Source organism: Taudactylus pleione, unplaced genomic scaffold (genome assembly GCF_031769625.1).
Source record: "Taudactylus pleione unplaced genomic scaffold, aTauple2 ptg000431l, whole genome shotgun sequence".
Taxonomy (NCBI): domain Eukaryota; kingdom Metazoa; phylum Chordata; class Amphibia; order Anura; family Myobatrachidae; genus Taudactylus; species Taudactylus pleione.
This window is the reverse complement of record NW_028284833.1, coordinates 1,745,812-1,771,991: the sequence shown is the minus strand read 5'-3', so window position 1 is coordinate 1,771,991 and position 26,180 is coordinate 1,745,812. Positions and strand designations below refer to the sequence as shown.

The window sequence follows — 26,180 nt, the reverse complement described above, 5'->3', positions numbered from 1 at the left end:
CTCACACCCCCATTGTGATGCCACTGTGTCATAGTGCTGTAAAGTGACAGAGATATTCTGTCTGGAAGAAGATGAATGGTGGAGATAGACCCTTTAAATGTAAAAAGTCTTCAGAGACACTACTTAACTCTTTTAAGAAAGATTAAGGTGCAGTATATACATATATAGTAGCAAACTATAAACTACTGCAAAAGTAATTGAAAACCGTGACATTGTTTACCAAGTTTATATAAGGCTCTAATTTTTTTCAAAGAAGAAATACAGTGTTGATATAAATATATAAAGAAATTACACACATACGTACATACTATATATATATATATATATATATATATATACACACATTAATATATATTTATATATATATAAATAGTGTTTGATACAAACTCTGAGCTATAATACACACAAACTTGACACTTTACGAAAACAGTTACAAAATCCGCTCACTTGCAAGATTAATTTTATCCTTAAATGAAAATAAATTTACAAGTATTTTATGATACAAAAAACCCAGTGTTGACATAAATATATAAATAAATTACACACATACGTACATACATACTATATATATACACATATACAGTATATATATATATGTACAAAATGAGTGTTTGATACAAACTCTGAGCTATTATACACACAAATTTGACACTTTACGAAAACAGTTCCAAAATCCGCTCACTTGCAAGATTAATTTTAGCCTTAAATGAGAATAAATTTACAAGTATTCTGAGACACAAAATAAAACATTCATATTAGTAAATTGTACCTAAATGTTAGAGTGCCGGGCTGTGAGCTGATATTTTGCACAGTGCACCTACTGGGACTTTTTCCACTGCTCCATATACCTAGGCACTTCTAGATTATGGAAGCACCTCTGAAGACCACAGAGTAGACAAGGAACGTAATGTGCACTGTGTGGGCTATCCAGGTTCAGCAATGCAATCCCGAGGTGTGTTTCAGGTGCATTGTGCATAAATGAAGCCCTATGGAGAAAGTCATGTTCTGGGTGAACCAATATTCATGATAATTCAGACTAAGTAGCAGTGACATAAGTGATAAACTTTATGACCAATACTCACAGGGCACTGGTTCCCACTGAATTGATAGGTAGCATTGTCATGAATAACAGGTTGCTTCTAGTAAGTGTAAGCAACAAACGCACTATAAATTATTCAATAACTAAACTACTGTTATTAATCAAGATATACAAAACCTAATTTAGCTTACAACCAATAATGTGTCATGATTACAATGATCATCACTACAGTTTACAGAGTTATATTCCTTTACCTGTTAAAAGTGGGGATCAGCACTTACAGATATGAAGTATTTACAACCCTTTAGTATTCATTAAAGTTACATAAAATAAAAAAACAATAGAACTTATAGGTGGGTCATTGTTGCTTCAATATCTGCAGAATATCTGCATATCAGCCCCATATACGTTATGTTAGGGTCACTCACCTGCACGATGCTGCTTGTTTTTGATGTTTCTTTCAAACTATCATCTCCAAGTCCTGAATCATCAGCATCAATGAGTTTGTCCACAGGGACACTTGGACTTGGTTTCACATGAGCAAAGTCATTTTCTGATGGGTCCAATGCCACACACACATTGTATGAGTAGGGGAAAGGTAATGTCCCATCACTATACATGGAGAGCATCCTGGGGTCCACTGGAGGATACAAATTAGTACTAAGAGATCCAAAAGCCAAGGAAGGTTTGGATTGTTTGCATTTTGATATGACCACTAGTACAACTGTTACAATAAATAATAAGGAAATTATTGCAACGCCAATTACTAAGTACATTTGCAAATTAGATTGGGGCAATTCATCATTAATTTGACTGTTGAGCTTAGGAACAAGTTGTTGGAAATTATCAGCAATAACAAGACTTAAGGTGACTGTAGCTGAGAGAGAGGGGTCTCCATTGTCCTTCACCATCACCACCAACTTGTGTTTTAATATATCCTTCTCTTGAAACACACGTGATGTTCTGATTTCACCTGTGTGCTGGCTGATGATAAAGTGAGATTGTTCTGACACTTGTATGAAGTGATATGAGAGCCAAGCATTATGTCCATAGTCTGCATCCACTGCAACCACCTTAGTTATTAAAGAACCTTGTTCAGAGGCAAAAGGGACCATCTCAAACACAGCTGGACCACCACTGTCTGCTGATGGGTACAAGATCTTTGGTGCATTATCATTCTGATCCACTATGCGGAAAACTAATGTTGCATAGCTGCTCAGAGATGGGGATCCATTGTCTCTAGCAGTTACCTGTATTAGAAACTCCTTGTGCTGCTCATAATCAAATGATCTCTGAGCATAGAGAACTCCAGTCTCTATATTGATGGAGAGATAAGAGGACACTGGGAGATCTTCTGTATTATTGCTGGAAATTGAGTAAATAATTTTAGCATTGTCTCCAGTATCAGGATCTGACGCTTGTACATTGTATATTGAGGCTCCAGGTAAGTTGTTCTCTGGCACATAAGCAACATAAGTAGATTTCATAAAGACTGGTGGGTTGTCATTAACATCTGATATCTCCAATCTGATGGTTCTTCTGCTAGAAAGTGGGGGAAATCCTCTGTCCGTAGCTACAATTGTGATGTTATAAAATGACTTTCGCTCTCTGTCCATAGAAGTGCTAGTAGCTAATCTGTAATAACTGTCGGATGACAATATCAAATCAAATGGTACAGTTTCAATGATTTGACAATCAATCTCTCCATTGTCTCCAGAATCCTGATCATGGATTTCAATCAGAGCTATCATTGTACCAGGTTTGGCATCCTCAGGGATTGGAGTAGATAATGAGCTAATCAATATATCAGGGATATTATCATTTACGTCAATTACTTCTATCAATACTTTGCAATGTGTAACAAAACCACCACCATCCTTTGCTTGTATAGATAGCTCATAATTCTTTGTAATTTCAAAATCCAAATTTGTATTTGTTTTAATATCTCCCCTCTCAGGGTGAATTATGAACACCCCTGTATGGTGAACATTTCCTGAAGTTTTGCTAAAGGAAAATGTGATCTGTGCATTGATATCTTCATCTTGATCAGTTGCATTGACAATAACAATTGTAGTATTGATGGGGACATTCTCCTGTACAGTGACTTTATATATCTCTTGTGAAAATATTGGGAAATTATCATTTGCATCAGTCACAATGATCCTTATTAATGCAGTCCCTGATCTCACAGGGTTTCCTCCATCTAAAGCTGTCAGTGTTAATTTATAAATACTTTGTGACTCTCGATCTAAAGGTTTCTCTAATATAAGTTCTGGAAATTTACTCCCATCTGGTCTGATTTTCTCACTCAGTGTAAAATGCTGATTATCACTGAGCCTGTATGTCTGTACTGTATTACTCCCAATGTCTGGGTCTTCTGCATTTTGTAAAGACAATCTTGTGCCAGGTAATGATGATTCTACAATTTCTATAGAGAAGGTTTCATGGAAAAAACTGGGAGAATTATCATTTATATCCTTAATTTCTATTTTGATCTTAAAAATATTAAATGGATTTTCTACCACAGCATCAAAGGTTAGGAAGCAGGTAGCTGCTGCCCCACACAGTGTCTCTCTGTCTATCCTGTCTTTAATGTACAGATTTCCATTGTCTACATTTACATAAAAATATTTCTCTGACACACGTGATACAATTCTCAGCTTTCTAGATAAGAGCTGTTTAATATCTAATCCAAGGTCTGCTGCAATATTTGCTATAACAGAGTCTTTTCTCATCTCTTCTACAATATAATAATGAATCTGACCAGAGACTGAATGACACAGCCATGATAATAAGAAGGGAAATATTACTTGCCATCTGATTCCTTTGTATGTCTGTGTATTAGGTTCCATCTCAGCCATTCTCACCCTTTCAATATCCAAAAGAATGAAAGATTCAGTGTTTGCAGTCCATAGTGCAAGGAAAATTTCTGTATTAAGTCCTTATGATTAAAAGAATATGAGCAAAAAATTGTATTTTCCATAAGAGAGAATCCAGAAAATGGCTGTGTGTCTTCCTGCAGATCTGCAGTGTGTGTGAGTGATGAAAATACCAGTGGATCTCCAGCTCTGTATTCTTCTCCTTATTGGTCAAACAGCGGCGCTCAGAGGTGAAAGTGAGGAACTACAATACTGATCATTTATTTTCAAGGTATCTTAATTTAGAAATACTATTTTAAGTAGATATTTGTAATAAGTGCATTTATACTGATATTTACAACATTACTGCTAGAAAAACTAACTATATACACAAAGAAAACAAAAAATATAAAACCTTTTACTATTGTAACTACTTTTCCCAGAATGGTTTTATCAGTGGCATTAATATGTTGAAATGTTTGATTACAATGGTCACAGCTTGTGGATTGATATTAGTTATCAGACATGTCAACTTTTCAAACTGTAAAATTTATATATAATGAAAGTATTTGTTTTCTCTCGATTACATGCTTTTAAGTACAAATGTTGCATCTTATAATCAGAAAAAACATATGTGTGTTATAGCTTTTACCTAAGTACTTTAACTGATGATAAATAAGCTTTGCTACAGAGAAGATTATTTACACATTGTATCAGCTAACAGGCATGCAAATAAAGGGCCAAATGTAATAGGGTGAGAGTTTAGAAAATGTGAGTTTAGCAGTAAACTATCACATTGGTTGAGTTTTATCATCAAAATGGGAAAATATATGGATGAGATTTTGAAACGTGAGAATATTTTGAGTCTGAAAAATATGCGAGTTTGCTCTGTAGCTTTCTTCTCCGACTCTATTACATTAGCCGAGTTTAAAGAGTGAGAGAAAACTCTCACCCTATTACATTTGGCCCATAGTGTCTGTGTGTCAGTGTCAATCATACAGATTGTCTGCACTGCAGGGGACAGACTTCTGATTGTATCCAATTAGCCACTATGGGCCTGTGGGTCTTGTCATATTATAGTAGATTTAAAACTCAAAGAAATGTTTCAAAAGTTTTACAGTGTTCTGGCGGATTATGTACCTGTGGATAATAATGTGATTAGCATGAGCAGCAGAGCAGTAACTAGGTATGGGCGACTGGTCACAGAAGCTCTGTGGGCAGCACCGTCGCATCCACAGCCCTTGCTCCTGGCTAGTAGGGTGTCTGGAATGGCACCCTGCAGCCAGAATTGCTGCTTCGTCACCCATGGAGCATCCTGTGGACACTCCTAATGGGCACTCTGCACAATATATGCAGCTGAACGTGCAGCCTGAGGACACCAGGTCACCATTGCCATGATTAGAGCAGCTGGTCACACCCCCTCTGCATGATGTAATGATGTCATGATTAGAGGGCAGGGCTGGCACAGGGTGCAACTGTGCCCCATCACGGCTCTGATGAGCAGGATACTAAGAAATATAATGACAAAACCCAAAAAATGTTTATACTTCCATTTCATCGCTATATTCCTTTAAAAATATTTACCCCAATGACATCAAAGGTACCACTATGGCTTAATTCAAAGTAATGCTTTGTGTAGGTTAGTATTAAATGTGAAAAAAATATATCTTATCGCAAATTTTAAATAAGATGCAATAAAACTGGTCATTGTTTGTAAAATGGACTGCTGCACAGTTTTATAAGTAAGCTATGGCTATTAATAGTGATTTATATGGCACACACAATTTATGCAGCACTTTACAGAGAATGGTCATTCATATGAGTCACTGCACCAGTGGAGCTTACAATCTATATTCCCTGTCACATGGACACACATAGACACTAGGGTTCATTTGTTTGTCAGCAGCCAACTAACCTACAGTAGCAGTCATTGGATTGTGGAATGAAGCTCAAACATGGGGAAAATAAACAACACACACAGATAGTGTCCTGGCTGGGATTGAACCCATAACTTCAGTGCTATGAGGCAGCAATGCCAACCACTGTGACATAGTGCTGTTAAGTGCTGGAGATATTCTCTCTGGAAGAAGGTAAATGGTAGAGATATACCTTTTAAATACAGAAATTCTTCAGAATCATTGCTTCCTATTTTTAGAAAAGATTACAGTGGGTTATATACATATATAGTAGCAAATTGTAAAGTACTACAAAAGAAATTGAAAACTGTCATATTGTTTACCAAACTTACATTATATAATATTATATACTGATGGTATGTATGTTTTCATTTTCTAATTCACAATAAAATTAATTAAGTGACCATTTAGAATGTTTGCTCTAATTTTACTCCAAACCTTACGCACATTTGCATTTTAGACTTTTCGGTAAGGGTTTAAATAAGAAGGTTGTGATTCAGAATAGTGATTCTGCTTTATGTCCCATCACAAAGTCATTCATGTACTTTGCCTACTTACACAGGAGGGGAGTGAATTGTAAAGGACAAGTATAGCACTAGAGTAAAGCAAGTCTTAAACTAGTAAATTGTAAACAAAATATCCTGGGTAAATAAAACATGGTATAAACGTGCAAGTATTCGACTAACATTTGACTCAGGTTTGCTTGGAGGACATCATACCACGGTCTGACTTTGATTGCCCAAACTTTAGGTAAGATATTTTGAGAAATTTTTAGAACCAATGTGGCCTGTATTTACATCCAGTACAAGAAACAGGTAAATAATATGATTTTATGAGACATAAGGTGACATATATCAAACTTTCTTAAGAAGAGGAAAGCTGAATAATTTGCCCATAGAGGCCAACAGATTCTAGCTGTGATTTTATCCAGTGTACTAGATAAATGACAGCTAGGGGCAGATTGGTTGCTATGGGCAACTTCTCCATTTATCCCCATTAGAAGGTTTGATATATCACCCCCTCAGTTTATCTTTATCTTTTTACTGCCTTTACAAATAGGAGATGTTCACAAAATAAAACACAGCTAATAGTAAAAACTGAGCAGTACTGCAAAATGGGTATTTTATAAAATACATTTTAAACAAGCAAATATTTATGGAAATTGTATAAATTTATTATCATAGCTGAAAGAACAATTTAAATGGCTGATTGATAATATTCCATGTTCTTATTGGATTGATACCAAACTCTAACCTTCTATACAATAACTACAGGTTGACTACATTAAATCCATTTTATAGATTTTTACAACATTAATTTTAATTGTATATTTTTACAGCAGCTAATAGTTAAAAACATAAAAACAATTTTGCATACCAGATTGCTTTAATTATAATTATTATAATTCATTGATAAAACTTGCCCCTAAAAGGAAAAGGCAAATAAACTCATTATGAAGATTAACATCAAACCTACTGTACTGCAAGATTCAGTTATCACATGCTAACCCCCTAAACATTAGCTATAGGCAATAATGTTGGCTGATTACAATAAGCCCAACAGGTTGTCACACTATACATTTTTGTAATATGACTCTACAACTGTCTCATATCAACTAATAACTAATAAATATAAAAAAAAACAAAAAACATGGGTTTACATAATTACAATTCAATGAGAATATTTATCTCTAAATACAACAGTCTCAACTCATTATGAAGATTGGGTTATAATTATTATTATTATCATTTATTTATAATTTCTAAAAACAAGTTGTACTATATAAAAATATATATATTTGATATATAGATTCATGGCACAAATATATAAACTGTATATATTCATTGCACAAATATATATATATATGTATATATATGAAATATATCTCTCTATGAGATATCTATAACCATCTCCTCCCTCTCTCTCTCATTCTCTCTCTCTCTCTCTCTCTCTCTCTCTCACTCCATCTCTCTCTCTCTCTCTCTCTCTCTCTCTCTCTATATATGTAGCACATGCAAACCACAGAATTGATAAATTTGTCCACAGAACTTTGACCAGTATGAGCAGCAAATTACAGTAAACAGATGCATTGTCCTGCACATTATACAGACAAAGTCTGCATAACAAAATTATATATAATATTGTATTAATTAGGTTTTTTTTGTATAGCTCTTCAATTATCCAACATACATAATACGCCCAGTACTGATAACCGGAGTGCCCAGGGATCAGGCCTATGATTGTTGACTGAAAGGGCAGCAACTATAGCATCATAGCAAATCATATGACTGGTGGCTTCATGTTCATGTGACCAGTCACTAAGGTAATATGCATCCATGACCGAGCTGACTGTGTGATGAACGCAATTCACTAAATGGTTTCAGCCCAAATATCAATATGGAATGTTATGAGTGTGTAAGCATGACAAGGATACACTGAAAATGTATATTCAGATTCATTTAAAGTTTTACATTTACTAATATAGTAGAATTGGTGAATTTTGTATTGAATTTAATTTTCTTAATAGAATACTAAATAATTAAGTAATGCACAGTACCATACAATAAAATGCTGTATATAAAAATCCTTAAATAAAATGAATTATCTTACACAAATAACTTCTACTTTTTATCAGTACACACAAATAGATCATACCGTATTTAAATAAACTCACCCCAGTGACACTGTCAGATGGCAAAGTTGGCTTCAGACTTTCATTTCCAAGTCCTGAATCATCAGCATCAATGAGGTTGTCCACAGGGACATTTTGGTTAGACCTGATGTACGTAAAGTCATCCTCAGTTGAATCCAAAGCTACACACACATTGTATGAGAAGGGGAAAGGTAAACTCCCATCACTGTACAGGGAGAGCATTCTGGGATCAACTGGAGGATACAGATTTGTACTTAGAGATCCAAAAGTTGGTGACGGTTTTATTTCTCTACACTTTGATATAATGACAAACATAACAGTAACAATAAATAACAAGGAAATCAGCACAAGGGTTATGACAAGGTATAATTGCAAATTAGATTGTGATTCTTCATTATTGAGCTGGTTACTAAGTTTTGGAACCACTTGTTGGTAATTATCTGCAACAACAAGACTTAAGGTGACTGTAGCTGAGAGAGAAGGGTCTCCATTGTCCTTCACCATCACCCCCACCCTGTAATTCAATATATCATTCTCTTGAAAGACACGTGAAGTCCTGATTTCACCCGTGTGCTGACTGATGATAAAGTGAGATGATTCTGACACTTGTATGAAGTGATATGAGAGCCAAGCATTATGTCCAGAGTCTGCATCCACTGCAACCACCTTAGTTATCAATGATCCTTGTTCAGAGGCAAAAGGAACCATCTCAAACACAGCTGGGCCACCACTGTCTGCTGATGGGTACAAGATCTTTGGTGCATTATCATTCTGATCCACTATGCGGATAATTAATGTTGCATTGCTGCTCAGAGATGGGGATCCATTGTCTCTAGCAGTTACCTGTATTAAAAACTCCTTGTGCTGCTCATAATCAAATGATCTCTGAGCATAGAGAACTCCAGTCTCTATATTGATGGACAGATAAGAGGACACTGGGCGATCTTCTGTATGAGTTCTTGAAATTGAATAAATAATTTTAGCATTGCCTCCAGTATCAGGGTCTGAAGCTTGTACACTGTATATTGAGGCTCCTGGTAAGTTGTTCTCTGGCACATAAGCAACATAAGTAGATTTCATAAATATTGGTGGATTGTCATTAACATCTGATATCTCCAATCTGATGGTTCTTCTGCTGGAAAGTGGGGGAGATCCTCTGTCAGTAGCTAATATAGTGATGTTATAATTAGATGCTTTCTCTCTGTCCACATAACTTGTTGTAATTATTCTATAATAACTTTTAGTTGATACAACTAAACCGAATGGTACATTCTCCAGGATACTGCATTCAACTTCTCCATTCTTTTCCGCATCGAGATCATGAACTTTAATCAGAGCTATCACTGTGCCAGGTGCAGAATCCTCAGGAATAGGACTAGATAATGATGATATAGATATCTCAGGGGCATTATCATTCTCATCTGTAATTTCTATTAATACCTTGGCATGGGCAATAAGACCTCCTCCATCCTTTGCCTGCACAGTCAGCTCATAATTTCTGGTCATTTCAAAATCCAAATGTTTCTTTATTGTGATGTCACCTTTTGTAGGATGAATACTGAATGTTCCCATAGGATGGACATTGCCTGATGTTTCACTTAGGGAATATGTGATCTGTGCATTGATACCTTCATCTTGGTCACTTGCAAATACCCCTAGCACAGTTGTGTTGATTGGAGTATTTTCCCTCACAGTGGCTTTATATATTTCTTCAGTAATCATAGGAAAATTGTCATTAGCATCAGTAACTATTATTTGTATTAGAGCAGTTCCTGATCTGATAGGATTTCCTCCATCTAGTGCCGTCAGCACTAAGTGATAAATGTTTTGTGTTTCTCTATCTAATGGTTTCTCTAACACAAGTTCTGGAAATTTACTCCCATCTGTTCTGGTTTTCTCACTCAGTGTAAAATGCTGATTATCACTGAGCCTGTATGTCTGTACTGTATTACTCCCAATGTCTGGGTCTTCTGCATTTTGTAAAGCAAATTTTGTCCCAGGTGATGCAAATTCAATAACATCTAATGTGAATGTGTTGGTAACAAATATTGGAGAATTATCATTTATATCCTTAATTTCTATATTGACCCTGAAAACATTTAAAGGGTTTTCAACCACAGCATCAAAGGTTAGGAAGCAGGTAGCTGCTGCCCCACACAGTGTCTCTCTGTCTATCCTGTCCTTAATGTACAGATTTCCATTATCTACATTTACATAAAAATATTTCTCTGATACATGAGATTCAATATGCAGTTTTCTAGATGAGAGCTGTTTAATATCTAATCCAAGGTCTGCTGCAATATTTGCTATAACAGAGTATTTTCTCATCTCTTCTACAATAGAATAATGAATCTGACCAGAGACTGAATGACACAGCCATGATAATAAGAAGGGAAATATTACTTGCCATCTGATTCCTGTGTATGTCTGTGTATGAGGTTCCATCTCAGCCATTCCCAGAATGTTAAATATCCAGAAAATGTACAGGTTCAGTGTCTGCAGTCCATAGTGCAAGATGAATTCTGCTTTATGTTTTTCAGATTAAAATAGTCATAAAAATACAGTATTCTGTGTAGAGAGAATCCAGAAAATGGCTGTGTGTCTTCCTGCAGATCTGCAGTGTGTGTGAGTGATGAAAATACCAGTGGATCTCCAGCTCTATATTCTTCTCCTTATTGGTCAAACAGCGGCGCTCAGAGGTGAAACTGCGGAACTGCAGTACTGAGAATGTTTATTTTCAGAATACCTCCTTTCTTATTCAGATATACTGTTTTTATGCAAATATTTTAAATAAATGCATTTATAATGATATTTAACAAGTGCAATGCTAACAAATAAGCTGTGTGAATATTTAAAAAAGGGCTATTTTTGTGCATTTGCCAGACCAACTCTAGCTGTTAAGGGATTTAGAATATTATGGATGGGGTAGATTTACTGTAATAAAAGTATAAAACTTATAAAATTAAAAGTGATAGTATTTTTCATAGCAACCAATTAGATTCTATTATTCTCTAGGATGCAATAGAGAAATGATAGCTAGTATCTGATTAGTTGTTATGGCCAAAACCATTTCATTTTTAAAATCTTTAGTAAATCTACCCCCACACCTCTCTTGTCTCAGTCTCATCCATGTTCTCACAAACAGGGCCTATCAGCTTCTTTGTAATCCATTTGTATGTCCTTTCATATTACATTTTATGAACCATGTTATTAACCTTTACCTTTTATTTATATAATGCATACTTATTTTATAGCACTATGTAGAGAATATTAATGATTTACATCAGTCCCTGCCTCAATGTAGCTCACACTCCACACACATACTAATGTTAATTAAGTGAAAAACTAATTAACCTTCTATTATACTTTTGAAGAATGGGAGAAAACAACAGGAAAGCTCCACAAACCCATCAGAAAATACATATTCCACCCAGATAGTGCCCTGTCAGAAATGAACCAATTATCGCAGTGCTATGAGGGAGTATTGTTAACCACTATGGGTATTATGTTTAATTTCAAATGATAAAGTAGTCCCTCATTGAAAAGCGCTCCAGAATTTAGTTGTGCCTTATAAATAAACATTAATAATAATGATAAGAATGTGTGAATTTGTGCCTGGGGCATGTAGCTGAAGTGATGTCACAAAATGGGAGGAGCCTGTTTTAAAAAAGTGCATCAACTATTGATTGGTCAGCTTGGACTGGCGCTGCTTGAGTTCAAATGCATGAGAGTCGCTCTGTTCCCAATGGTTTACAAAATAATGTTACAAGCATTATACAATAACCAGAATTAATATCATTTTGGATAAATGACACATAAGATATGGAGAAAGTCTTAAAACCCTAATTTTAGAAAAATTTTGCCGTGAAGATTCCATTTCACCTCATTTTGACATTTTATGAAAACTTTAAAAAGGTTTTCCAACTTAAACAATGAAAATAGGTAAATATTATTCTGAAATGCAAGATAAAGGAATTTTTCAAACATTTTTACATTTTACAAAATGTTTATGCACCTGATGATAAAGTAATGAGCAGATGCATGGGAACCATGCAGAACAAATTGTGGGAGCTGAACATATTAAAAAATGCTTTTACTACTTAGAACACAACCTGCCTCCCTAGGACTAAATTCAGGTTATTAGTTAATCAAGAACATTTTTGAATTTTACCACTGATGTTATATAATGGAACAATATGACCCATTTAATTGCAATGATCTATTAAAGTTCCCATTCCTTTGACTCCAACTGTTTACTATAGATCCACTGGAAGTAATGGTTTGAGTCAAGGGGCATAGCATTAGGGAGCACCTCGAGCAAGCACTCCCGATGCCACCAAGTTACAGTAGTATATACATTGACCACTGACTTCACTTTGTGGTGACTAATCTCACTCGATCCTGGTGGCTGAGACTGCAGTGATGTGTAGACATCTAATTACATCAATGTACCCATATCACAAATGGGAGGAAACTGGGAAGGGGAATGGGTGGCAGATGGTGGAGAGGGGCAGGGTGGCACAGGGTTGAGAGGGCAGTGTTCTCCCCATGCTGTTTTCTGCAGACTCATCACCCGGCAGAAACAGCCTGCCACCCGGCAATTTTCCCCGCCAACCCCCGCTGTCCCCCACTGTGAAACGCTGGCCTCTGAAGTGACCGGAGGCTAAAGAAGCCTCCGAACGCTTCAGAGACCAGCGTTCCCAGTGATGCACTGCGCGCCATGTCATGACATCACCCGCGACCTGAGGAGCCTGCCCCATGCGCTTGCTGGATCTAGATAGATCCAGTCAGCGAGATGCAGCGGGAGTTGCCAGCAAGTATAGGTAAGTGCTGGGCTGAGGCTTGGGCCAGGACAAGTCTGGGGGCACTATTTAAGTCTGGGGGCACTGCATAAGGGACACTATTAACGTGGGCACTGCATAAGGGGCCAGCTTGGGGGCACTGAATAAGGGATACTATTAAACCTGGGGGCACTGCATAAGGGACACTATTAAATCTTGGGGCATTGCATAAGGGGCCAGCCTGGGGGCACTGCATAAGGGGCACTATTTAAGCCTGGGGGCACTGCATAAGGGACCAGCCTGGGGGCACTGCACAAGGGAAACTATTTAAGCCTGGGGGCACTGCATAAGGGGCCAGTCTGGGGGGCACTGCATAGAGGCACTACTTCAGCCAGGGAGTAATGCATAAGGGCAAAGTTAAACTACAAGGGGCAATGCATAAAGGGGAAAACTACAGGGGTCACTGTATAATTGGCACTTTTGTCTGAGAGCCAGTGGGGGAGCAGCCTGAGAACTGCTGGGCTGGATTGGTAAGGGAGATACCCCTTTTCCTGGCATGCGCATAATTGCGAAGGCCCCCACCCGGCTACTTTTGGATGCCACCTGGCTGGAAAAAAAATCTGGGGAGTACACTGGAGGGGCATGGTAAGGATGGCCCTTATTGCTTGCAGATCATTCCCGCTCCTTCCGGCAGTTATGTCCCTGCATTTCCACCAAGGCAGCTGCTTGCTTGTCTCATAACAGTGGCTCAGCTCCATCATTAGAGGACTAATCTCACTTGACCCAGGTGGCCAAGACTGCTGTGATGCACAGACAACTAATGACATCAATGTGCCCTTATCACTGATGGGAGGAAACTGGAAAGGGTGGCACAGGGTTGAAAGGGGAAGGGTAAGGATGGCCCTTCATGCATGCAGCTCATTCATGCTCCTCCAGGCTGGTATATCAATGCATTTCCACCAAAGCAGCTGCTCACTTGTCTCATAACAGCAGCTCAGCCCAATCAATAGAGAGAAAAGAGATTATCAGGAGCCTGTGATGTGGTCAATTTATTTATACTGCCTATCAGTCTGCAGATTCTTCATATAGGAATCAGTTTCCCGTATCTATTATTGGGTTCGTTTCCTGAGGTAATTAAAATATTATAAAATAAGCAGTAAAAAGATAATATTCGCAAATTATAGTGAATTTAATTCACATGACTGCCTAATATCTAACCCTAGTTTGGGACATCAGAACTAAATAAGGAAGAGTGTAACCTATACTGTATCTGTCATATTTTCTTTAAATATATTTGTCTCACACATAAAATTTGTGAAATATAAAAATGATTAAAACATTACTTCATTCATTTACTATCCAGCAAAAGAGTGTCTCTGTTTACCATTTATGTTTTTTTCCCATTTCAAATTAGCTTTACTAGCTGGCAATGCCCAGTTTGGCAAAAGTATTGTGGCGTAGCATAGGCATGCTCTGGGCGTCATGGCTCCATGCTACATCTGTTTGTGTCTGGAAGTGTTAATGATGCATCAATACTGTTTAAATAGCTCAAATGTGAGCAACAGGTATCTGTGCTATTATTATTGAAATAATATGTGGTCAGCTTTGTTAGTGTCCAAATTCTGCAAAAATGTTCCTTCTGACCTTTATATATAGTCTCCAATGCATAATATAACTAAAAATATTTTAAAAAGGGCAAAGTACTAAAAAGTGCAAAAGTTACTATAAAGTGACTTTGTTAGTTATACAGAATATATAAAGTTGTGTGATAAATACTTTACTTGCACCATTAAAGCCACTTCTTACTTCCTTCTGCATAACATATACAATAACATAGATAGAGTCAGAGTTAAGACTTTTAGGAGCACCCACTAATTAAACAGCAGCTGCGAGTAGCAGCCATGGATATAAAATCCCTGGAGCAATTCAACATTGCTCTGATGTGGAGATACCTGATCTGAAGATCATCTGTCCCTGTGATCCTTATCATCATTACTTTAGTAGTGGTGAAACGTAGTACTGCTGAATCTGACTTGGCAATCCTAGAGCCAATTTGTGAACTTGGGTTCACGTATGTGTACAAAGAACCCGACATCTGGCGGAAGGAGCCAAACAGGGTCAGAGGGATTCCTCTTTGCAAACTGGGACTTTTTCCCATAGTGAAGGAAAAGGTTCCGGGAATCAGCACCATCTGAATATGGTTTAGAGCTTGATGAATCCTCATACTATTGTATGGGCACAGTGGACCAGATCGGGACTGAAGGGTAAGCAGGGGATATCCATATCTCCTGTATTACCTTTATAATGAAAGTCCCTGATATATTTATTTCTACAAAAGTACTGTAGGTGAAAATTAAATTAAGGGATAATGAATAGAACCCTTAATCTATAAACATCAGCATATTACCATCATTTTAAATGGAAGATTTGCAGCAGATAAAACTCATTGGATAAAAATTTTTGCCATGTATATTTCTTCCTTTTCCAATTTGCAATAGTAATATTGAAGCAAGTGCATTATTTATTAGAATTGCTTGCAATGATTTTATTTTTGTTCATGAATTACTTTGTGACAAACTTTTCACCTTATTGGGTATTAACTGATGTAAATACAAAAAGGAATAAATAAAATATTAGGTGATTGAAAGACCTTTAGTACAGTAAGGATAAAACCAAAGGGGACTTCTAGGGTCTGTTTTCTCTGCTGCTCAGGCTGGAATAAGTCATTTCTCTTGATTTAAGCACAAAATAGTATTTTTTCTATTCAGAAAAATCAACTGTAATGGTATATTTTGGTGAAAATCGGAGCCTCTACATATTATTATTATTATAATATATTTATATGGTGCCACAAGTGTTCCGCAGCGCCTTACAAAGTACATAGACAAATAAGTAACCAGTGACTTACAATACAATACAATACGGGACATGGATAATAAACATTGCTATATTAGCGACTTTTACACCCACATAAGCAGCCAAGTGTTAGTTGCCCTAGTGGGGAGTAAGAGATAAATGAAATTACAGTAGGGAGAAGCACAAGAGGGTAGAGGGCCCTGATCGAAAGAGCTTACATTCTTTAAGTCTGATTACATACATAGTTTGATTACCAAAAATAAAGTTAATTGGGAAGTACTGTAAAATGATCTTGTCTGGTATTTTTAAAACAATATTTGGGGAAAATGTATAAATTCATCATCATGTTAAAACGGACATTTTATAAATGATTAATTCTATTTAATAGGTTTAACCTGGTTGGTTGATTACAACAAGCTTTAGCTATAGAATGCTAACCTCTTATAGACACTAACTACAGGTTAGTTAATTAAATTAAGTCTAATTTATTACATTTTAATACCAATGATTTTTAATAATATGCAAGTCTTAACCAAAAACTTATAAACAATAAAAAATAACAGAACATTTACCTCAGTTTCTAAACTAAACATTATCTAGAAAATAACAAAGTGATTATGAGTGAAAGTAATCTACATTAAATATATTATATATTATTGGTAGCCGGAGAAAACCTGCAGAGTTGAATGTTTTTCCACAGTGATAAAAATGAAGTGTGTGGTGAGGCCACGCCCTTTCACCTCAAGACCACGCCCCCTTTTTGGATGGGCACGCCTTCGGCATGCAGCAGTCCCCAATCCTGAACCTTACAAAATTGGGAACTATGCTGTACTTGAAGCATTATACACAGCATGTTATATAGCCATAATGTCCCACATGTCACACAGACCTAACTGTCATGATTATTATGTAGTTCTCAATTGTTCAGAATGTTAAATGGCTCTTTAATACGACAGTATGTAGCCCAAAATGTTCAGTGCTTATCATTCTAGTTCTCAGGTCTCAGGCCTTTGTGTGCAGTTTACTAAAGGATGACTGTCACATCAATAAGAAATGACAGCACTGACTGCATCTTAATCATAAGACTGTACCTGTCACTATGGGATCAATGTACTAAGAGTCCACATACCGTAGTGTTAAAGTTGCATCTGCTTTACCTGGTATCAGTGTGAAACAGGCAGCAGAGCAGAGACTGGACTCACCCTCTCTCCCATAGTGCTGCAGCAAAGAGACTTTTTTTTGTCCAAACTTTATTGAAAATGGACTAAAGTGACAAAGCTCACTTTCTTCACTGCACAGGAGGCAGAGAATGGCAGCAAGAGGATATAAAGTCATTGCTAGAGAAGACACCCAATGGTACGTGACCTCTCCCCTTAGTAACACCTGAGGAACTTAGCACTTCCATAGGTGGTTATGGCAGCACTAAGTTACCCAGGTGCAGTGTGATATTGTAGCCTGCATTTAGCGCTGGCAGGCTGCAGGCAGAGAAAATCCCTTTAGTACATACTGAGAAGCGGTGTATACAGGGATTTTCTCTGCCTTTATCATTTTACTTCTTTTCTCCCCTTAGTACATAGAAACCATAGTAACATTTAACAGTGACAGTGCTGATTGTAAGTTCCACTCACTAGATGTTCGCAGACTGGGATGTAGTCTGGAAGCCGACGGTCTAAATGCCGACTGCCGGCTTCCAGACTCTCTAATCCCGGCGTGGTACTAATGACAGGCGTTGAAAACTCAATGCCTGTCATTAACCATACACTGGAAGACCGACACCCGGCATACCCAACGAAGGTAAGCCGGGCGTGGACAGCCACAGGTGGGGAGGGTTAGGTTTAGGGCTCCCGGGGGGACTTAGGGTTAGGCACCCCCCGGGGGACTTAGGTTTAGGCAGCGTGGAAGAGGGGGTTAGGTTTAGGCACTTAGAGGGGGAATTATAGTTAGGCACTTGGGGGGGAGGTTAGGGTTAGGCACCCTAAGGGAGGGTTAAGGTTAGGGGGTAGAATTAGGTTAGCGATACTTACCTTAGGGACGATAGGGATCTTCACCCTTGCCGGCTGCCGCTGTCAGGATTTGAACTGCCGGCCATGCGGCCGGCGATAATACCTACTACACCCTTACAGACCATATAGAATATCACTACATGGAAAACACTCTGATCATCCCAGGTGATGTTTTCCACCACACAATCAAATGCTATATGTAATATTTCAGGTTTTTGCATATCGGACATACAATAAAATAAAATTACTGTACAAATTAAGCTTCAATTTGCATCAATAAATGAATAGATTGACTCACAATTACAAATGCAATATAAACTTTATACAGCAAAATAACAAAGCAATTATGCGTGCAAGTAAACTCTCTCTCTATATATATATATTTACACACATACACACAACCATATTGAGCCAAATGCCAAGACTATTATGCAGTTGTTCATTATTTAGACCTATGTATAACTCTAATGTTGCCCAGCACACTATATAACCCAATATGTCCAGTGATTATCAATCAATTTCAAGATAGTGCATGTAGTATACTGAAGGATTAGCAACTACAGCATTAATAACATTTATCAGCGACAGCGCTGACCATGAAAACCATTCACTAGATGTTCCAAAACCATAGAGTATATCACTCTGCAGAATGTTCTGATCATCCCAGGTCATGTGATGTACCATACAATCAATTACAATATTTCATTTTTTTTGCACACCAGAAATAAATTTAATTTACTGTACAAATTAAACTTCCATTTGCATCAATACAGGGATAGATTATTGTTATAATAACTCACCCCAGTGACACTGTCAGATGGCAAAGCTGGTTTTAGACTTTCATTTCCAAGTCCTGGATCATCAGCATCAATGAGGTTGTCCACAGGGACATTTTGGTTAGACCTGATGTAGGTAAAGTCATCCTCAGTTGAATCCAAAGCTACACACACATTGTATGAGAAGGGGAAAGGTAAACTCCCATCACTGTACAGGGAGAGCATTCTGGGATCAACTGGAGGATACAGATTTGTACTTAGAGATCCAAAAGTTGGTGAAGGTTTTATTTCTCTACACTTTGATATAATGACCAACATAACAGTAACAATAAATAACAAGGAAATCAGCACAAGGGTTATGACGAGGTATAATTGCAAATTAGATTGTGAATCTTCATTATTGAGCTGGTTACTAAGTTTTGGAACCACTTGTTGGAAATTATCTGCAACAACAAGACTTAAGGTGACTGTAGCTGAGAGACAGGGGTCTCCATTGTCCTTCACCATTACCACAACCTTGTGATTCAATATATCCTTCTCTTGGAAGACACGTGATGTCCTGATTTCACCCGTGTGCTGACTGATGATAAAGTGAGATGGTTCTGTTACATGTATGAAGTGATATGAGAGCCAAGCATTATGTCCAGAGTCTGCATCCACTGCAACCACCTTAGTTATTAAAGAACCTTGTTCAGAGGCAGAAGGGACCATCTCAAACACAGCTGGGCCACCACTGTCTGCTGATGGGTACAAGATCTTTGGTGCATTATCATTCTGATCCACTATGCGGATAATTAATGTTGCATTGCTGCTCAGAGATGGGGATCCATTGTCTTTAGCAGTTATTTGTATTAGAAACTCCTTGTGCTGCTCATAATCAAATGATCTCTGAGCATAGAGAACTCCAGTCTCTATATTGATAGACAAATAAGAGGACACTGGGAGATCTTCTGTAATAGTGCTGGAAATTGAATATATTATTTTAGCATTGTCTCCAGTATCAGGATCTGAAGCTTGTACACTGAATATTGAGGCTCCTGGTAAGCTGTTCTCTGGCACATAAGCAACATAAGTACATTTAATAAATATTGGTGGATTATCATTAACATCTGATATCTTCAATCCGATGGTTCTTCTGCTGGAAAGTGGGGGAGATCCTCTGTCAGTAGCTAATATTGTGATGTTATAACTAGATGCTTTCTCTCTGTCCACAGTACTCGCTGTTACTATTCTATAATAACTTTTAGTTGATACAATTAAACCAAAAGGTATGTTCTCCAGGATACTGCATTCAACTTCCCCATTATTTCCTGCATCAAGATCATGAACTTTAATCAGAGCTATTACTGTGCCAGGTGCAGAATCCTCAGGAATAGGACTAGATAATGATGTGATGGATATTTCAGGAACATTGTCATTCTCATCTGTTACCTCTATTAATACCTTGGCATGGGCAATAAGGCCTCCTCCATCCTTTGCTTCTACAGTCAGCTCATAATTCTTTGCTATTTCAAAATCCAAATGTTTCTTTATTGTGACATCACCTTTTGTAGGATGAATACTGAATGTTCCCATAGGATGGACATTGTCTGATGTTTCACTTAGGGAATATGTGATCTGTGCATTGATACCTTCATCTTGGTCATTAGCAAATATACTTAGCACAGTTGTGTTGATTGGAGTATTTTCCTTCATAGTGGCTTTATATATTTCTTCAGTAAATGTAGGTACATTATCATTAGCATCAGTAACAATTATTTGTATTAGAGCAGTTCCTGATCTGATAGGATTTCCTCCATCTAGTGCCGTCAGCACTAAGTGATAAATGTTTTGTGTTTCTCTATCTAATGGTTTCTCTAACACAAGTTCTGGAAATTTACTCCCATCTGTTCTGGTTTTCTCACTCAGTGTAAAATGCTGATTATCACTGAGCCTGTATGTCTGTACTGTATTACTCCCAATGTCTGGGTCTTCTGCAGTTTTTAAAGCAAATCTCATTCCAGGTGATGTAGATTCAATAACATCTAATGTGAATGTGTTGGGGAGAAATCTTGGGGAATTATCATTTATATCCTTAATTTCTACATTGACACTGAAAACATTTAAAGGGTTTTCAACCACAGCATCAAAGGTTAGGAAGCAGATAGCTGCTGCCCCACACAGTGTCTCTCTGTCTATCCTGTCCTTAATGTACAGATTTCCATTGTCTACATTTACATAAATATATTTCTCTGATACATGAGATTCAATATGCAGTTTTCTAGATGAGAGATGTTTAATATCTAATCCAAGGTCTGCTGCAATATTTGCTATAACAGAGTCTTTTCTCATTTCTTCTACAATAGAATAATGAATCTGACCAGAGACTGAATGACACAGCCATGATAATAAGAAGGGAAATATTACTTGCCATCTGATTCCTGTGTATGTCTGTGTATGAGGTTCCATCTCAGCCATTCCCAGAATGTTAAATATCCAGAAATGTGCAGGTTCAGTGTCTATAGTCCATAGTGCAAGAGGAATTCTGCTTTATGTCATTTAGATTAAAAGAATAATCATAAAAACACAGAATTTTGCTTGAGAGAATCCAGAAAATGGCTGTGTGTCTTCCTGCAGATCTGCAGTGTGTGTGAGTGATAAAAATACCAGTGGATCTCTAGCTCTGTATTCTTCTCCTTATTGGTCAAACAGCGGCGCTCAGAGGTGAAACTGTGGAACTGCAATACTGAGAATATATTTTCCTTTTCAGAATACCATCTTTCTAATTCAGATACATTGTTTAATGCAAATATTTGTAAAAAAAAAATAAGGAATTATAATGATATTATAATGCCAACAAATTAGCTGAGTAAATATTTTTGGGGAAAAATTAGTTGTGCATTTGTCAGGGATTCAAAATGTGATGCAGTGGCATACACAATCATATGTGACTCTTGTTCTTTCAAATGCATGCTAAAGTGTATACCTGCATATTCTCAAAAGCAATCGCTGTTTATGAAAAATTCTACAAAGTTTTAAATGCTGATTAAAAAACACCAAAGACTACCAGTCTTCCATCTAACTCCTCCCTTACTGAAATTCTCACTCCATGGGGCACATTCAGTAAAGCTTCTAAAAATGAAAAGTGGTGGTGTTTCCCACGGCAACCAATTATATTCTGTCTAGCCTTTTCTAAGATGCAATAGAGAAATGATAGCTAGAATTTGATTCGTTGTTATGGCCAACACCACCACTTTTCATTTGTAGAAGCTTTAGCAAATCTATCCTCACATCTCTGCTGCCCCATCCTTATTACCCACTATATTTTATGCCCTCACAAACAGGACCCTATCAGTTTCTTAGATATACTTAACTACTCTTCTGGAAGGAGCAGGAGTCTCCCACACCCCTGTGGTGTGGGTGGATTTCCCACATCCTGCCCACTTCCTAATGAAGTGGATAGGTTGAGGAGTTAATTACTGGTAATCGTGAGTCGGTATGGAGGGAGCGGAGCCAAAATAATGAGACTGTGTCATCTTAGCCCCACCCCCTCCTCACAGGTCCACAAATCATGGCATTTTGAAGTGATGGGGTGGGGCCTATTGATGTCAATAGCTAGTTCTGCCCCATAATTGGTCAGCTGCATCTCCTCTCCAGACTTCTCTTCCTTATGAGGAGAATTATAATGACAGCAAGTATGTTCTTAGATGCTTTTGCGTAATCCACCTGTACATACATACATACATACATTCATATTATGTTTTATGCACAGACGGTATTAACCTTTTGTTTATATAGTGCATTCATATTATACAGCACTTTGTAGAGAATATTAATCATTCACATTAGTCCCTAACCCAATACAGCTTACACTCTATACTCTCTAACAATTAAACACGCATACATAACTAATATTAATTATGTTATGTAAGTATTAATTATGCTTTTGGAGAATGTTCGCCACTGTGGCACCATATATTTAATTTCCAATATTAAAGTAATCCCTCATGGTAAGACACTGCAGCTTTATTGTACCTTAAAAATAAACATTAATAATCATGATAACAACGTGTGTATTTGTGCCATGGGCTGACAGCTGAAGTGATGTCACAAAATGGGAGGGGCCTATTTTTTAAAAGTGCCTCAATCACTGATTGGTCAGCTTGGGCTGGCATTGCTTGAGTTCAAATTTGGCAACTTAATTATGTCATCTGTTTAGGAACATAAAATCACAACACACTGCATTGTGGTAATGACTATGAGAGTTGTTCTGTTCCCAATGGTTTATAAAATAATGATAAGCATTATACAAAAAACAATTAATATGATATTGGATAAGTGACACATAAGATATGGAGAAAGTCTTAAAGCCGTAACATAGAAAATTGTTGCCATGAAGATTCCATTTCACCTCATTTTGACATTTTATGAAAACATTAAAAAGGTTTTCCAGCTTAAACGATGAAAATAGTTAAATATTATTTTGAAATGCAACCTAAAGGAATTTTTCAAAACTTTACATTTTACAAAATGTTTAAGCACCTGATGATAAAGTAATGAGCAGATGTGTGGGAACCATGCAGAACAAATTGTGGGAGCTCAGCATATTAAAAAAAAATAATCAAAAACAAAATGTTTTAACTACTTAGAAAATAGTCTGCCTCCATAGGAATAAATTCAGGTTATTAATTGATCAACAACTTTTTTTTTATTTTACCACTGATGTTATATAATGGGACAATATGACCCATTTAATTGCAATGCTAGTAGTCCCATTCCTTTGACTCCAACTGTTTTACTATAGATCCACTTGGAAGATTGGTTTGTGTCCAGGGCCTTAGCATGGGTGGAGCACCTGGAGCAGGCCAGTTACAGTGTATATACACTGGCCAATGACTCAGTGGGGACTAATCTCACTTGACCCAGGTGGCCAAGACTGCTGTGATGCACAGACAACTAATGACATCAATGTGCCCTTATCACTGATGGGAGGAAACTGGAAAGGGTGGCACAGGGTTGAAAGGGGAAGGGTAAGGATGGCCCTTCATGCATGCAGCTCATTCATGCACCTCCAGGCTGGTATATCAATGCATTTCCACCAAAGCAGCTGCTCGCTTGTCTCATAACAGCAGCTCAGCCCAATCAATAGAGAGAAAAGAGATTATCAGGAGCCTGTGATGTGGTCAATTTATTTATACTGCCTATCAGTCTGCAGATTCTTCATATCTGAATCCATTTTCCATATATATGATTGGGTTCATTTCCCAAGGTAATTAAAATATTATAAAATATATAGTAAAATGGTGATATTTACAAAATATATTGAACTTATATGACATGACTGCCTAATATCTCACATGCTGGCCACACCCACTTTGGCAAAAGTAGTGTGGCATAGCATAGGCATGCTCTGGGTGTCATGGCTCCATTCTACATCTCTGTGTGTCTGGCAGTGTTAATAATATATTAATATTGTTTAAATAGCTCAAATATGAGCAAAATGTATCTGGGTTATTATCTTTGAAATAATATGTGGTGAGCTTGGTCAATGTTTGTAAAGTGTACTAGTCTACAGTTTTATAAGTAGGCTAATGATGAGCATATGCTTTCGAGGTGTCACAATTCTGCAAAAATATTCCTTCTGACCTTTATAAATAGTCTCCAATGCATAACATAAATATAACAAAAAATATTTTAAAATGAGCAAAGTACTAAAAAAGTGCAAAAGTTACTACAAACATGACTTTGTTAGTTTACAGAATATACACAGTGTGTGATACAAACTTTACTTGCACCATTAAAGTCACCTCATACTTCCTTCTGCATAACATATACAATAACTTAGAGTCAGAGGTAAAAATTTTAGGAGCACCTGATAATGACCCAGGTGCAGGGTGATATTATAGCCTGCACTTAGCGCTGGCAGGCTGCAGGCAGAGAAAATTCCTTTAGTACATACTGAGAAGTGGTATGTAGAAGGATTTTCTCTGCCTTTACCGTTTTTACCCTTTTTATCCCCTTAGTACATAGATCCCTTAGTAACATTAATCAGTGACAGTGCTGACTGTAAACTCCACCCAGATCATATAGTATATCATACCACGGAATGCTCTGATCATCCCAGGTAATGTATTGCACCATAAAATCAAAAACTATATGTCATATTGCAGCATTTTGCATATTGTACATAAGTAAAATAAAATTAATGTACAAATTAAACTTCCGTTTGCATCAATACATGGATAGTTTACTGTTAGAATAACTCAATATAAACTTTATACAGAAAAATAACAAAGCAATTATGTGTGTAAGTAAACTCTCTCTCTCCCTCTCTCTCTCTCTCTCTCTCTCTCTCTCTCTCTCTATATGTACTGTACACACATACACTCACACAACCATATACAGTAGAACCAAATGCCAAGACTATTATGCAGTTGTTAATTATTTAGAACTCTGTATAACTCTAAAGTTGCCCGGCACACTATATAACCCAATATGTCTAGTGCTTATCATATAATGTCAAAATTGTGCATGTAGTATACTAAAGGATTAACAACTACAGCATTAATAACATTTATCAGTGACAGCACTTACCATGAAAACCAATCACTAGATGTTTTAAAACCATAGTGTATATCACTCTGTGGAATGTTCTCATCATCTCAGGTCATGTGATGTACCATACAATCAATTACAATATTGTATTCTTTTGCACACCAGAAATAAAATAAATGTAATGTACTGTACAAATTAAACTTCCATTTGCATGAATACAGGGATAGATTATTGTTATAATTATAACTCACCCCAGTGACACTGTCAGATGGCAAAGCTGGCTTTAGACTTTCATTTCCTAGTCCTGGATCATCAGCATCAATGAGGTTGTCCACAGGGACATTTTGTTTAGACCTGATGTAGGTAAAGTCATCCTCAGTTGAATCCAAAGCTACACACACATTGTATGAGAAGGGGAGAGGTAAAGTCCCATCACTGTACAGGGAGAGCATTCTGGGATCAACTGGAGGATATAGATTTGTACTTAGAGATCCAAAGGTTGGTGACGGTTTTGTTTCTTTACACTTTGATATAATGACCAACATAACAGTAACAATAAATAACAAGGAAATCAGCGCAAGGGTTATGACGAGGTATAATTGCAAATTAGATTGTGAGTTTTCATTGTTGATCTGGTTACTAAGTTCTGGAACCACTTGTTGGAAATTATCTGCAATAACAAGACTTAAGGTGACAGTAGCTGAGAGAGAGGGGTCTCCATTGTCCTTCACCATCACCACCACCCTGTGATTCAATATATCCTT

General features: G+C 37.1%; 3 pseudogenes across 1 annotated transcript in view; all 3 read right to left on the bottom strand.

The window, feature by feature from the left end:
• Positions 1 to 21,339, bottom strand: part of LOC148506005 (protocadherin gamma-B1 pseudogene) — an 89,665-nt pseudogene extending 68,326 nt beyond the window's left edge. The window contains exon 1 of the transcript XR_015869828.1: positions 18,907 to 21,339. The product of XR_015869828.1 is annotated as a protocadherin gamma-B1 pseudogene (transcript). The remainder of the gene's footprint in view (positions 1 to 18,906) is intronic.
• Positions 1,387 to 3,900, bottom strand: LOC148506007 (protocadherin gamma-B1 pseudogene; annotated as a pseudogene).
• Positions 7,200 to 10,920, bottom strand: LOC148506006 (protocadherin gamma-B1 pseudogene; annotated as a pseudogene).
• Positions 21,340 to 26,180: the final 4,841 nt, after the last annotated feature.